Below are 16,897 nucleotides of genomic sequence, written 5' to 3'. Positions count from 1 at the left end.
AACATGATGCTTTACTGATAAAGAATTAAATGACATAGCTTTCAAAGACATGAGTAGAATTAGCAATTTTGTTAAGTGAAATATGTCAGTTCCTTCCAGAAAAGTGTTAAACATTTTCCCATCTATGTATAATCTGTTGAAAATGACCATGAAATATATGGTAGAGCAACGGAGAAGTGGACAGAGAAAGGAGCGAGTGGAAAGGCAGAAAAGCCTAATGGGAAGCTGAGTAGAATCAAAGCAATTTGATGGATAGATGGGAATACATTGCACTTCAAATTTTGCTGATAAAACCTGGTCATTTTGCATGAAAATGTCCCCATGTAGATACTGCCTGAAAACAAGTTTTCACCTTGGCAGGCAATTATTTTGACAAACTCATTAAATAGAGATCACGAGGATAGAATTTCAAAAACAAAGTAATATTACTGATGCCGCCTGTTTTGAAATATAAATTTCAAACTTTCAATAAATAAAATCCTTAATGATGATAGGACTGCTTAACACTATGCACTTATCAGCCACTGTAAAGGCTCAAGTGTACGTCCTGTTTCCACAGTACTTTCAAAGTCAGAATCTCTAAAAGATGCTGTCAGTTTTCTTGAAGAAACTCAGAAGTGTCTATGAACTCTAATATAGGCATGGCTAAGAAATTTCCAAGCAATGGGAGGGCAAAGGTTTTAAAATATTCAATTGAAGAAAACATTATGTATAATAACTAGGATTGGTCTAAAACTGGAAGTGTACTTATTATCAATATTGCTTGTACTGACTGGTCAAGTTTGGCTTTTAATCCCAACACTCAGGAGGCAGAGGCTGGTGGATCTCTGTGATTTCAAGGGCCAGTCTGCTCTAAAAAGCAAGTTCCAGGACAGTCCTGACTACACAGAGAAATCCTGTAGAAAACAAACAAACATAATGCTTGGACTGCAAAGGATTAAAACATAAATACTCAGGGATATATGAAATACATTCATTGTAGTGTTGTTTTCATATTTCCAGATCATCCAAAAGCATTCTATCATTGTTTTATGAAAGTGCATACAAATATGATAAGAAGGATTTTTAATGGTTTATTGAATCACACACATCAAATTTTATTATATTTAATAGTGTTCTTGTTATGTGCTTAAGCATAAAATAAAATTTTGCCAATTTTAATTTGACTGTGTTTAAATAAAGGAGTGTATCTATTGATTTATAAAAGTATAAATCATTACCAGGTTGAGGGAAGTCAATTATACAATATGTAAATCATATTTTATGTGTGAAGGAGAAAGAAAATATTCAGTTAGTGTGATCATCCCCTGATAAGAGATATTTACTATGCTATCTGACTTTGAAATCTCTTGCCATATGTACTTCATGATTTTGAGTCCTAACTGTAGTCTTTTTTTCCCTCTCTGTCCCCAGCAAGTCTTCCACTTCAAGGCACTAGGTATCTCAACTGAAATTTCTTAGAACAAAGACTGCATATGGATTGTGGAGTCTTCATATTCAAAGGCTGGAAGAAAGACAAATGTAAAAAAGTTTGGATCCTGAATAAGAATATATTTTAATTATAACAATATAGATTTTAATATTACCACATATCCATCATAATTGTAGATGATACTATTCCTGATAGTGAGGGTGAAAGAAAGTATAATAAATAGAAGACTGTGTTATTAGGCATACAAGCTATGGCCTTAGGTCTAATGATGATAGGAATCAAAAAAGGAGCTGAAGTAAATGATAGAAATATAGGAACAGTAGCCAAAGGAGAATTGAACTGTACAATATTAAATGTTCTATGTAAATATTTACATTTCCATACTTTATGTTATTACCTTAAACAAAAAGAATATCCCCACACTTATGCATACATATAGGTGGCACTAAATGGATTTAATGGAATATTTTAAAAAGGGGCACAGACAGTGGTTGTGCACGCTTTTAATCCCAGCACTAAGGAGGCAGAGGCAGGCAGAACTCTGTGAGTTTGAGGCCAGCCTGGGTTACAGAGTGAGTTCTAGGAAAGGCTCCAAAGCTACATGAAGAAAACTTGTCTTGAAAAACCACAAAAAAAGAGGAAAAGTTCAGGAGTTGTACATATTGGGGAAGATTCAAAGGAAGTTGTAGTAGGGAAATGAGGGATGGACGTGAACATATCTCATTGGCATACATATGAAATTTTCAAAGATAGGAAGATGTTGGCACACAATAGCATTGGTTAAAAGGCCAGGATAATGTAAAAGATATATTCATGAGCTTCAGTACTGATTTCTCCTTTCACACACCCCCTTCTTTGTTTTATGTCCATATTTCTTATTCTCTAGGAAATTATCCAGGTAGACTAAAAGGTTTCCTTTTATCAACAGAAATTATTTCAATATTAAAAAGCAAAATTGAGGCCGGGCGGTGGTGGTGCATGCCTTTAATACCAGCACTCAGGAGGCAGAGCCAGGTGGATCTCTGTGAGTTCAAGGCCAGCCTGGGCTACCAAGTGAGTTTCAGGAAAGGCACAAAGCTACACAGAGAAACCCTGTCTGGAAAAACCAAAAAATAAATAAATAAATAAAAATAAAAAGCAAAATTGGTATAGCAGCTTCATATGAAGCTCTTTGACTAGGGCTTGGAGGTATAATAATCTTGCTTCCTCTTCTAGGCTGATTTAACAGTGGAGATTGTATTATCAGAACAAAACCTGTTTCAGATATAACTAAGGTTTGATTGTGATTGATTTTTCTCAAATACTAGGTGTTTATTGGTTTCCTGACAACTTATGTTGGTTAATTTCTGTCAACTTGACACAAACTATAATCACCTGGCAAGAGTGAACATCAATGGAAGAATTCCATTCACTGTATTGATCCGTGGATAAGTCTGTGGGACATTTTCTTGATTATTGATTGTTAGGAGAGAGCCCAGCCTGCTATGGGCCTGGGAAAATGTTTTGTGGTTGTACAAAAAGACAGGTTGTGGGGAGGCAATCCAGTAAGTAGCATTCCTTCATGATTCTAGCCACTGCTCCTGCTCTGATTTCCCTCTCTGTATAGCTACAGTGATGAAAAGTTATCAGGAAGTATACCAAATAAACCCTTTCCTCTCCTAGTTGCTTTTAGAAGTGGTGTTTATCGTGGCCATAGAAAACAAGCTAGAACACCAATCTAATGTTTCCATAACTAGTTATCAGATAACCTAGCAATAAGTCTTTGGATGGTCAACTGTAGAATATCAATGAATTCACCTGTGTAGAAGTTGTAGGCATCCCAATTAACACAGAGAGCCAAATATAAGGAAAACTTAAACAAGACTCTGAAAGCCTGCATATACTTTCTCAATCCTCAAGCCAGACAATTCAACACTGATTTCTTTATTAGATAAACTGCATGAGTTTCAATGAGCTGGTTAAAGGAGGAACCATCCATTGTCACTATTAGATTAGATACCAAAAATAAATTCATGTTTTTATTCATGTATTAAAGCATTCAACAAATATTTCTTGAATGGTTTCTAGTGGAAGGATGGGGATTAAATAGATTAAAGGCTTAAAACAAAAGTACTGAAGCAGAAGGCACAATCAGAATAAGATATATAACTGTTAAAAATGTTAGAGAAGGGGTATTAAACGGAAATGCCAGGCTCATATTCACACATTATTTCAAAGAATGAATGGCTAAATCTAACAGTTGAAAAAACAGCCATGTGTGTGTCTATATACAGTAAGTTTCCACAGTAACAAGAGTACTAAAGGCTGTGTAAGTAGAGATTGAAAACATCGGTCTTACCTTTGCCACTGGAGTACAACTAACAGTTCACAAAAACAAAGTCTCATAAATGTTAAAACAGTGAAATAAGAGCATCATGAGATTGAAGGTTTCAAAAAGGTTATGAAGTAATGGAAGGAATGTACCCCGCAAGTCAGAATCTTTACACTTCCTTTATAATTCTGAAAACAAATACATTTCTAAAAATAGAATATTTTAAGAAATTGAAACAATTGTTTAGAACAAGATAGACATTTCAAATAACTTGAATATTTCCTCTTTTTTTTTTGACATACCAAGAGAGACTGAGCATGAAGTGAGGTGAATGGGGGAGTCGGGAAGATTTTGATGAATTAGGAGGAGGGGAAGAATGTGATAAAATATTTTGGATGAAAAACCATTTAATAAAAAAGGTAAAAGAAACAATTGACAAATTTAAAACATAAGTATATACTACTAGAAATTATAATACATCTAATGAGAAGTAAAGTATATTAAAAGTATTTTGGGGAAAAGGTAAACAAATACATGAAAATGATAATTGAAATTATAATATGATAAGACATTCAGGAAACTTGGAATTTGCAAAGATCTTGTTACACTTAAACATATAATGGAGGATTATTAATATATAGACAAATTTTAAAGATATTTAAATAGCAAATAATGACAATTATGTGAATACAGATTTAAAAATTATGCGTCAGAAAACCAACTGATATTAACTTAAAAATCATAATAGATATACTATCTCCTGAGAGAGTGAAAACATCAGTGCTTCTGTAGACTGGCATTAGTAAATTCCTTGAGAGATAGAGACATTATTTGTTGTGGTTCTATGCGGTTAGATTTTTAAGGCTCTCTCCTCTCACTGTGAATAATATTTCAAGGATAAACTTGTTGCCTAGCCTACTTTGCTATTGTTCTCACAATCCTTAGGTCTCATGTGGATTAAGTACATCAATATCTGGCCTGACAGATAAGAAGGATGGTATGGAATTCACATGTTTAAAGCTTGTTTTTTTTATTTTTTTATTTTTTGTTTTAAATTATATCTATATGTATGTAATGTGTATGTAAGGGCAGGTCCCTCCAGTGTCCAAATAAGAGTGTCAGATGCTCTGGAGCTGAAGTTTCTAAGTCACTCGATGTGGGTACAGGATATTAAACTGCTATCCTCTGCAAGATTAGCACATGTTCTTAACTGCTGAGCAATCACTCCAACACCTGTTTTTAAATAAATCATTTATAATTAAAATATTAGTTGTATTGCAACATTATTTTTTAATTAACAGGGTGTAACCAAAGCTAGAATCCCAAAGAATATCTTCAGGGAAGAGGCTGAGTACTTGGATCACTTACAACATACTTACCTAGGAAAGAAGTTGCCTGAATTTTAGTGCCAGTGACAATAATCTATTAACAAATAAGTTTTTCCACTAGTGCTGGTTGGTTGGTTTTGCTTGACATATAACCAAAGCACAACAAAGTTGCTTTCCTCTTCCATTGCGTGTCTGAGATCAGAGAGTTTGAAAAAATAACTCAGATATTTGTCTTTCTACAGTCATCTCATTGTAAAAAAGGTGGTATTTCTTTTTTACTGTTTTCTTCACTATATCACACAATATTTAAATATATAGATTTTTGTTAAATGCGATATCTATATACATAGCTGACAAGCTACAGAAAGATAAAGCAACTTCTGCATTACTGCTTGGCCAATACAAATTCATTTATTATTTTACCAAAATATATTGGGTTGTTTTTATGGTAATAATTTAGCTGAGAGAAAGAAAACAGTGTATTTCGTGATTTCATAGATTTATTTATTAAAATATGTATGACTAAGATAATGTTTACAGATTGAAACCTTACTTTGGAGGTGAAAGGTCATATTTAATTTGCTTCATAGACATAGTAAAATAAGCTTGGTGGATCTGATGATTTTTACTTCATATGTAAATTCACTTTTAAAAATTGTTCATTATATATTCACTCGGTATTTAGAGTTATTGTGTTCAGAAAAATAATCTAGTATTTTCTTACAGTTTTATAATTTGCAGAGAAATCATTTTATTTGACAGTAAAACTATTTTTTTTTTCAGAATTGAAGACAGCAAGCATAAGAACTAAAGAAAAAAGATAAAAATAACAAGTGGATATTCATCTCCTGTGACATTTATTCTGGATGAAAAATTGAAACAACTCACAGAGGTAGATAACTGTAAACATCTTAATGAGTTAAGATTGTTTATTTTTTTATCACTTGGTAATATTATTTGTGAAATTCTTCCATAAAGTTGAAGAATAAAATTTGTTTCTAAGTTACAGAATGTTACAAACTCTTGAAAAGAAAGGTGATAAGAAATCAGTAATAAATAAATGGGAAATTATTCTGAGAATAAAATCACTTAATTTTAGAAATAAATATATAAACAAAAGTAAAGGGTAACATGTCAAATGTTTTATGTCAAAATAACTTTGCCAGAATAGTTAAGAGTGGATGACTGTTTCTGCTGAGAAATTATAATCATTATGAAATCATTATGAAAGAGTAGCAGACTTTTCCTGATTAAGAAATTTAGTAGGAGTTGGAATATTAAATAGTAGATAGAATAAAAGACTTTCATGAGGTCAGCTATTTAAAATCCATGATACTTTTCATCTATGGGAGTGTTGGTAATTGTAGAACCAAGTTTAATTAATGGAGAGTTCAATCGGTACCTAATTAGGTTAGTGAGTCTTCTTTCCTTGCAACCTCTGCTATTTAAGGACACAAAACCCTTCCATGCCTACAGAGAAAAATAAAAACTTGTAAACAGGCCTAATGGCTTGATTTGATCTATAAATAAAAAAAAAAAAAACTTTCCCCTTAACGTTCCAAAGCACTTTAGTGTAATTTAGAGTTAAGTGCTCTTATTGATAAAAAAGGTTGAGTATGAGAGAACTTTGCTGTTTGAATGTGGTCTGGTCTATCTTGGGTCATAATGTCTTTGATACTGTGTATTTCAAATGAAAATATGACTATAGCAATATAGAAAGACTGAATTAATAGTGAGGGTAATGATGGATTCTTCAGGTTTGGAATTCATATGTACACAGCTTGGCTAATGCTCAATCACATGCAATATATCTGTTTGGCCTGGCTCCAGCTAAGCTGATGGCTGCATATTTGAATGTCTAACTAAGATATACTTAAATATAATATGCATTAGGTTTCACTTGCTATAGTAGCCATAAAGATCGTGGATTGGAAGTAAGCGTTATTTTGGGGGGTGAGCAAGAGGCATGGGAAGTATGTAAATACAGTATTCTTGTAAGGAATTATTCAACAATATATAAATTAAAAATCCCTGACTCAGAAGCTATCTTTTCAGAAGTAGAGCATTTGTTTTTGAAAGGCACTTAGAATAAATCATTTGAAATTGGATTAATTTACTCATAAATTCAGAGGTACTTTACTTTAGATAATATACAATACAACTTAGTATTGCAGTTTCAAAATTTGAAAATTATGTATATAGTAATTTTTTACTGATATCTAAGACCTGGGTGGTAGAACTACTTTACTATTTAAATGGGTAAGTAATGCTAGGATATCTTTATCTGTTTTTCAATTTTATCTATCCAATGTTACACAAAAAAATGTATTCACAGAATAGCTGAATAATTTGTTTCAAGACAATTTAATACTACTCAAAACAAAACCTATTAAATGTGTTTACTAGCTCAAATTTTAAAAAGTATTCATCAACATCTTCTCTTAGTATTACTTGAAAAATATGTCTCATGTTCTCTTTACGTATGTCTTCTATTTCGTGGAAATCCCCACAAAATTTCCCTAAGACAAAATACTAAATCATATTGTCCAATTTGTCTATACATTCACTCTTTAGAAAAGGAAAACACACACACACATTATATATATTTATATATATATATATATACACACACACACACACACACACACATATATATATTATATGTATATATATATACATATATATATTCTTAAGCCTTTTGCCTTTTTGTTAAGTTCACTCAAAAACCTGAAGAACTTGGTATTTGAGATTTGTATAAACACATATGTGTTCTCTCCTGAGTTATTGTGACTTTCTTCTACTAGCCTGGGATACAGTATGTAGACCAGGTAGGCTGGGAACTCACTGACATCCGTCTCCTCAGTTTCCCAAGTATTTGGATTAAGGCATATACCACCATGTCCTACTGGAGGTTTTTTCAAATAAAAATCATATAGCTCGTTCCTGTAACACAATGTTCCCTCATACTATACAATTTTCATTATTCACTTTAACATGAGTAAGTTCTATTGATTTTTTTCTAAGAAGTCATATAATATTACACTAATTCTAAATCACGGAATTAAATCAAAGATAAAACTATGCTTTAATTGAGATCAGAAATATACCATTTTTCCAATATATTTTCAATATGAAGTCTTCTTCTGTCTTCCATATATTGTTTCATTTTCAGAAGCTGACCCGAAATGGACAGTGCTTACTAGTCAGGTGCCTAAGTCATTAACTAAGATCATTACACAAAATTAAAATAAGTCAATAATTCATTCCTTTCTGGAATACTACAAACAGAAGTCTGAACTGGAGAAAGAGGCTTCACAATTGCATTTTCTCCAATGACACAGTAATGGCTGAATCTAAAGTGGATCACCATGAGTTTTCTGAAATAGATTACTGATTTACAGAGGAGTGCAGATAATCTAGTCGTGTCAAAGAATCTTGAAAAAAGCGTTTACCATAGTTCTCCTCTTGTCTGAAGATGATCTCTGTAAAGTTCCCACGTGGAGTAATGAGGTAGGCAAGTCTGTTCTTGGCTGCCACAGAATTTTCTTCCTTTCAAGGCTAATGTTCTTTCCTTTTCTTCTGTGAAGTTTGCCATGGAATCAGTATGATCAGTCTGAGAAATTAGGGTTCTGGGGAGAACAGAATAATTGCAGAGCTCTTTCCTCATGTGTATAAGACCCTAATTTCGACCTCTCAACTCCCTCTTCCCCTGGAAAGTAAATCTCACATAAGGTTTTAGAATTGAGCCCAAATTCATAGTGATTATTATTTTACATGCCTATTTCCTCTTAACTTTTTCAGGGAGTGAGTCCACACAAACTTTCTCATTTCTTTAGAATACTGTCACATAAACAGCCATATTCAGGTTACCACTCTTGTACATGAACCCTTGCTTTGTCTGATGTAAATTATACTAAAAGCATTCTCCACATTCAAAGGGCTTCCTGTTTGCTGAAAACTCAAAGTAAAGAGTATTTGTAAGCACTAATGTGGCAACAATATTTCAACGACGCACATCACCTATAAGCTAACTTTGCTCAGCTAACACAGTTTTAATTTTTTTTTCACAGCTCCTCTGCTTGCTTATATACCAGGCATGCCTTCCATTTTGTCTATGTGAGAATAGAGATCGAGTTAAGAGAGGTCAATTAAAAAAAATTCTAGTAGATGGTACAAAGCAGAATCAAGAGGTCATGCACTTATTCAGTGCATGCACTTTACTTCTATTTAAAAGTACCAGAAGGCTAGAGAGAGGCATAAAATATACGGAGGAAACTGGGAAATTGTACTGGGTGTATGGGATGAGAAGCAATGAAAATGGGGTCTGAACTGAGTTCATCTGGACATGGTATTCAGGTGAAGGCTCAAACAGCAAGGTTGGAGAGGTGTAAGAAGTAGCATAAGAGAAGTCAAAAGTACCGCGATCAAATCTGAAAGGTATTTCAGGGGAAAAAAAAAGAAATATAAAAGAACTGTGCATGCAGAAATGAATCAATGGCACAATTGAGGAAAAAAGGAGAAATTGAACACATTATTTCATGCTAAGTGCCACGTAAATAGATGCAAAGAGAGAAAAATAAATTGTGTGTGTGTGTGTGTGTGTGTGTGTGTGAGAGAGAGAGAGAGAGAGAGAGAGAGAGAGGAGAGAGGAGGAGAGAGAGAGAGAGAGAGAGAGAGAGAGAGAATCATTTTGATTTAATGTGTGATCACTGATATTGAGGTAGTTATGTAGCTGCAGAACCAGATTTGTTTAGAAGCTATTGTGCTTGGGAAACATGAGTATGGGCATGTTATACCGCTAAATGTAGTTAGGTTTTTACAGCTAATACATGAATCAGGACTACAAGGAATAAAAGAGAGCTGTGGAAAATATGGATGTCTAATTAGACTGAGGGAAAGGTAGCACCAAGAAAGCAGAACCAGGAGAGTCAGTAAGTTTCAAGAGAGTTTAAAGAGTAATAAATGATTAGGGGTTCATTACAAGAGAGCAATTAAAAATCAAATGCTGAGTTTTGCCTTGGAGTTGATTCCTAAATGGTGACCTTTGAAAAGGCAGAGTGGCTGGGTGGTGGTGGCACATGCCTTTAATCCCAGCACTTGGGAGGCAGAGCCAGGCAGATCTTTGTGAGTTCAAGGCCAGCTTGGTCTACAGAGCGAGATCCAGGAAAGGTGCAAAGCTACACAGAGAGACCCTGTCTCGAAAAACAAAAACAAAAAAACAAAAAAACAAAAACAAAACAAAACAAAAAAAGCAGAGTGAATAAAGCCAGGCCGGTGGAAGATGACACTATAATAAAGAGTAAAAAGACACTGATAAACTGAAACAAGTCCAGAGAGCACTTGTAGAAAAGGCTTGATTGACAGCATTAGGGAAGATGGAAAGAAGACATTCTCTAAGTAAACTATTTTTTTTCATTTTTCTTTATTAAGAAATTTTCTACTCTCTCTACATATCACCCACGGATCCCACCTCCTCCCTCCTCCCAACCCCCTGCTCTCTCTCCCAAGCCACCCCAATCCCCACATCCCTCAAATCAAGGTCTCCCATGGGGAGTCAGCAGAGCCCATCACACTGAGCCTAGGCAGGTCCAAGCTACTCTCCACTGCACCAAGGCTACGCAAGGCATCACAGCACAGGCACTGGGCTCCCAAAAGCCTGCCCATGCTCCAGGGATGGATCCCGAATCCCCTTGCCTAGGTGTCCCCCAAACAGTTTGAGCCAAACAACCATCTTTCAAATCCAGAGGGACTAGTCCAGTCCCATGGAGGCTCCACTGCCACTACTCTACAGTTCATGTGCTTCCCTAGACAGCTTATTTTGGAGAGTATGTGGAGCAAGGAGAACTCTCCTCCACTGTTGGTGGGAATGCAAATTTATACAGCCACTCTGGAAATCAGTATGGCAGTTTGTAAGAAAATTGAGAATATGTCTTCCTCAAGACCCAGCTATACCAACTTTTGTGATTTATATTTCTTTTGGTCGTTTGTTTTTGTTGTTTTTAATGAGTAAGATATAAAGATCACCAGGAAAAGATAGAAAAACTTGATGGAACATGGACACTAACTAAAAACATAGGTTTCTTAAGTGCCAAAGGTTGAGTTGAAATTGACATTGACTTTGGGATCTGTTGTACTATTGGATCACTACATCATTTGGCAAAGTCAAATATTCATAATCACAGCTTCCTTATCCACATAATGTAAAACTTCTATTAAACTCACTGGGTCATTAAAGGGATTAGGTAATTCAATGTATGTGAAATACTTCACATATTATCACTATACTTCTTACTATCTATTATTTGGAATCAGGTGATTCTCAATAATGAAAACTACTAGAGATAATACTTCATCTAATACTGGAAGGTATAGGAAATATTTAATAGGGCTTTAGTCACGCCTGTGACTATGATGATAAAGATGATACATTACTATTTCCATGACTTTAGCAATTATCCCATTAAAATTTTATTAATTTTCATTAAAATTGAAAATAGACAATGAGTTAATTCCAAGTTTTTTTGAAATGGTATCTCTTTAATTCTTGAACTACAAAAATGTGGAGAATACAGGGATGCTTAGAATCCTTTGAAACATAAGAAGAATGACCTCATGTTGCATTTTGAATGATGAAAAACTCCATAAGCCAAACATAAAGAGTTGTGAAACTATCATAACCCATTCCTAAGTCATCTCAAATAAAATAAATGTGGTTTTATTTTTTAGTTATCCTTGAAATTTTCATACATTCATACAATGCACTTTGATCATGGCTTTCCACAATGCCCTTTCTTAAATTTCCCTGTACTTGCTAAATACATCTTCCTCTCAAATTCATGATGCCTTTTTTTTAATGCATTGATTCCAATTAGTCCCTATGATGTTAATAACTATGAAGATTCAATCAAGATCATAAATCACAATGGACATAATGGTTGGTAAAATGATCTGCATATTCTGAAACTTTCTGTGAAATGCATATATATTAGTATATATACAAGTGCTCAATGAAGGAAGTTACCTACATATACAGATGATCACTAAAAGTATATTTTTTGTCTTATTTCATTGTTTTCTAGAATACTTATTTAGGAATACCTGAAGAAATAAAATCACATTACTTTTCTGTTCCTCTCAACTTTGAATATTATCCTTTCTTCATGGGTCTCTCATAAATTTAGATATAACTACAAGCATTTTATAGACAGTTTGAAAGGTACTAATCAAAATAGTAAGTAGAATTCTAGTGTTAAATAAAAGACCTAATTTTCTTCTGTGTATTTAGGACATGGACATTTCCTCACAGGACAAGGATATATTTACTGTGTGTGTATCTTTTAAGTTTCTATATGCAATCCCATCACTTGTTTCTAAATGAACACATTCCTGTGCTTACTTTCATTTAAGTAGAACTAGTCTTTTCGATGATTCTCTGTTAAATTAGTCCCATTTCCTGTTCTTTTAGAAATTGAAAACTGTAACCAATCTCAGATATATTGAATGGAAGCTACACTTAAGGGAGCGTAATATCAACTTTAAGGATGCCAATTCCTAAAGTTTGCTCTATTTCTGTTCATGGTATTTGTGCTGATTCACGAGGTCCTTTGTGAATCAACATTAGTTATTCATATAAATACACACACACATATATATATATATATATATATATATATATATATATATATATATATAATAGGACATGTTTTAGTGGTATAGTTTTCAAGAGAATAAAAAACATGTTTAGTGACACCGTTTTGCTTCAGGCTTTCCAGGAAGGTCCTATGATAAAGTCAAAAGAGGCAGACACAGCATCCTTATCCTACTTGAAAGTTTCTGTCTCCACCACAGATTTACCTCTATTTTTTCCTCTTTAGAAATGATGTTGTTTCAGTTTTTTTCTTTTTCTCTTTCCCTTGATCTTCAATATAAGCCTTCAAAACAGAATAAAATGAAAGACCATTTGTGAGATAGCCTTCTCCAAATCTAAGGAATTTCTTAGAGTGATATTGAAAGTAAATTGTCCAATATAGCATCTTTTGGGGGGTAAAAAGTGACTGATTTTCATTTGCAAATTTTTGGTGTGAGCACAGTTTTCCCACAAAGCTTCAGCTATGCACATAAGCCACAGTGGTAGTCAAACATGCTAAGTCAAATTCTGATCATTTCTCTTCTCAGAGAAGCAGGATCTGAACTCATGAGTCACTGTTAAGTATAAGTGTAATCTGGAGGAAAAATGAAAATACATTAGGAGCAGTTTTGCCAATTTGTATAATTTTTCAGTTAAGCAGTCATAAATCAAGGAATATTGTATTTTTTGAGGCTCATTAAAGAGACATTACACATCAGGATAGTGAAGTCGTCAGCATAATGAAATGATGAATGCCTGTGACTATCTGTATGTAAATGATGTGAGACAGATTCAGGGTGTTACAAAGGAGAATAACAATCTCTCTGACAGTTCCCTGTAGGTGCAGTTGCTGGATGCTAGTGACAGATGCTAAGTGCCAACCTCTTCAGTGGCATGCACTTATTAGCACTCAGTGGAAACTTGCAATATAAAATAAGATAAACAGGTACACAATCTTTCTATAAGGTGTCATTCAACCAGGTGTACCATTGTTATTTTTTAAAGTTTCTTTAGTAGAAAAGATCATAATCCAAATTAAATAAAATATGAAAATTAAACTTTTTTCATTTTCTGCATATAATAATGTTATCAAATTTGTGTATGCATTGTAATAGTGCAATATTCCATTGGCTAATATGGAGAATTTTCAAGAAAGTCTTATTAGAACCAACTTTAACCCATTTAGATTCATATTAATATGTATATATTATCTTACCAAGGAAGCATATCTTTGTAACTTGTATTATTAATTTTAAGAGAGAGATTTTTTTAACTCTAGTTAGTTGTATTTGTAATACATTGATTTAGTGTTGTTTAAGATTTCTGTCCTGTTGTTCATACTTAACATATTTTTGTTGTTTGTGTGAGAATGGTCAGATTTGTTATTACCCAAGATGTAAAATACTAAGTTTAGATGATATATTTCATTAAACAAACATAAGTAGATAATAGATCTAGTAATTTTTCTGGAAGTTTCTATGATTTTACATGCCTCAGAACAGCAGTAAATTATTAAAGCAATTGAAGAAAGAACAAAAGGAGAGAAAAAAGAGGAAGAGAGGTGATTTTGAGTCCAATATAAATCTATGATGAATCTTTCATATTGGTTGAGTTACTTAAGCTTCATTTCATTATTAAATCCATGTGTTTGTTGTATGTATGTGATGTGTGTTTTAACACGGATGCTGGCGTTACATTCTAAACTCCAAATTAGTACACACACACATGAAATGTATAACAAATAATAAAGTTATATCATTAATAAATCCATGTGATTTGGTGCATGTGTGTGTATATTATAGGTGTGTATGTCTTCATGAGGGTGACAGCCAGAGGCAGACACTGGATATCTTCCTCTAATGCTCTGCATCTTTCTTTTTTAGATAGGGTTACTCACTGAACTTGGATCTTTCTTATGACTTAGCTAGCATGGCTGACATCTATTTTCAAGGCATCTTCTTTCTTGGTCTTCCAAGTTCGGTGATTATAGGAATGCAGAGAACTACCTGGCCTTTTGCAAGGGTGCTAGGTATCTGAACTTGGGTCCTCTTGCTTGTGTGGTAATTGCTTTCCCTGATGGAGCCATCTCCCCAACTCTAGCTTCCTTCTCTTGTAACCAATGACAGTTCAGTCATAAAGAGAGTCAATAGACAATACCAACTTGAAATCACAATTAGATTGATGGCATAATATGATGTTCATACGAATCATTACTTAACAAAGGCATGTCTGCATAAGCACCTCAGAGCAGAGAAAACATTTTGATTGCTGCAGATAAATTGCACAAATAAGATAAATTGTCACATACTTTGTACTCTGGAGACATAGGTAGATTACTTTTAGCAGAGTTCTGGTCACTGTGCTTTGACACTTTCTAATGTACTTTTGAATTTCAGAAATGAGATGTGAAATGATTTCTCTGTAAAAAATTTTATTTTTCTCTGTCTTGATGGATGCATTAAGGAATAGTCTTAAAAATGGGTAACTTACTATTTTCATTCACAGTACAAATAGCTCTCAACATTGAAAAGCTCTATTAAAAGAAATAATTTATATTTTAGTGTGATAGAAATGTTTGTGAAAATATAATCTACATTTCAATATAAAATCAATAGTAATTAATTTTAACTGTTAATAACATTTGAATATTGTACTGGGCCTATTAATAAAACATAGCATTCATTTTTTACTGTTTTCGAAGATTTATATCTTAAGAAACAGATTGAAGGCCTTACCCTCTCGACCTTAACCTCTCTGAGGAATGGATAGAGTGTGGGGTGGAAAGATCAGAAGGAGAAGAGGAAGGGGGAGCTGTGGTTGATATGTAAAAAGGAAAAATGAAATAAAATTTAAAAAAAGAAGAGAAAAAATATCTTTCATAAATTAAATGTCTATTAATACACAAAATATCCCATAAAGAATCAGAATTTTAAATATTTCAAAACAGTAGTATATCATTTTATTTGCTCTTTTTTGTGTACTTATTGACTGCACTTTATCCAGGTAATTTCACAATCTCATGTTTTCTCACCTTCTAAGAAGACAGCTTATGGTGTTATATTCTAATCTTCAAATTAACACATACACACACAAAAACCAAACAGACACATACATGTTATGCATAACACATAATAACATTGTAATTTATTCCATAACTGAATAAACATTTTCTTAGACATTTCTTTGACATCTTGTGTTATTGTATCATATATCATTTTGATTTGACTAAAAGGAAATCATGAAGAACAAATCAAAAGTTTCATTGTACATATAGAAGTAGTATATTGTAACAGGAATCTTAAAAGCTCTTAATAAAAAACCCAGAGCTTGGGTATATTGGAATGAAAGCTGAAAGATCAGAGAAGCAGAGCAAGCCACAGCCAACATCACCTCCCCAACTCCTCAGTCAATCCTATTTCCACAAATCCTCAGACTGGAAGCCTCTGAGTCCTCACCTCGAGGGTCTCAATTGAACTGCTGCTTAGTTCCTGTCACCTCACAACCTTGTATACTGCTCTCCACCCAGCCATGTCACTTCCTGGGATTAAAAGTGTATGTACTTTTCAAGCAAAGACATGAGATCTCAAGTGCTGGGATTGAAGGTGTGTGCCACCACTGCCTGGCTCTGTTCCAGTGTGGTCTTGAACTCACAAAGATCCAGAGGGATCTCTGCCTCCCAAGTGGTCAGATTAAGGGTGTGTGCCACCACTCTCTGGCCTCTATGTCTTAATCTAGTGGCTGGCTCTGTCCTCTGTATCACAGATAAGTTTATTAGGGTCCACAGTATATCACCGCAGTATATATTTGTCATTTTACCTTAAATCCTTCCTCACAGTTTTCATAATTCAGACTGTTCATTTAGTGATAAGTATTTATACTTTTATATTTAAAGAATACTTTTATATCTATTAATTCATTGGGTTTAGTGATTGTTTTCTTAGTAAAAGGCCATTGTTTTCCCACTAGTATGACTATGCTGCATCCATTTTTTAAGTTTACATTACAGTGTGTTGAGGAAGGTTTACTTTATTGGATATTCTGTTCCATAGTATAGTGAAGCTCTTTCCATTTTCGAAGCAGTTAAGAGTCAGAAGAATATTCAGTTGTATCAGCTGAATTCAGGACAACATTTCCACTAGTACATGGATGACTCCAAAAACATTTCTCAAAGCCAGACGTTTCCCTTTTTATGTAATTCT

The 16,897-nt window shown here is 33.7% G+C and overlaps 1 long non-coding RNA gene across 1 annotated transcript in view; it reads left to right on the top strand.

The window, feature by feature from the left end:
• LOC114699819 overlaps positions 1-16,897 on the top strand; it is a 1,576,032-nt gene that overhangs the window by 76,336 nt on the left and 1,482,799 nt on the right. The window contains exon 2 of the long non-coding RNA XR_003735587.1: positions 5,855-5,963. This is a non-coding gene — a long non-coding RNA (uncharacterized LOC114699819). The remainder of the gene's footprint in view (positions 1-5,854; positions 5,964-16,897) is intronic.

This window comes from Peromyscus leucopus, chromosome 17, assembly GCF_004664715.2.
Source record: "Peromyscus leucopus breed LL Stock chromosome 17, UCI_PerLeu_2.1, whole genome shotgun sequence".
Classification (NCBI taxonomy): domain Eukaryota; kingdom Metazoa; phylum Chordata; class Mammalia; order Rodentia; family Cricetidae; genus Peromyscus; species Peromyscus leucopus.
Note: the sequence above shows the minus strand (reverse complement) of the source record. Positions and strands in the feature narration are given on the sequence as shown.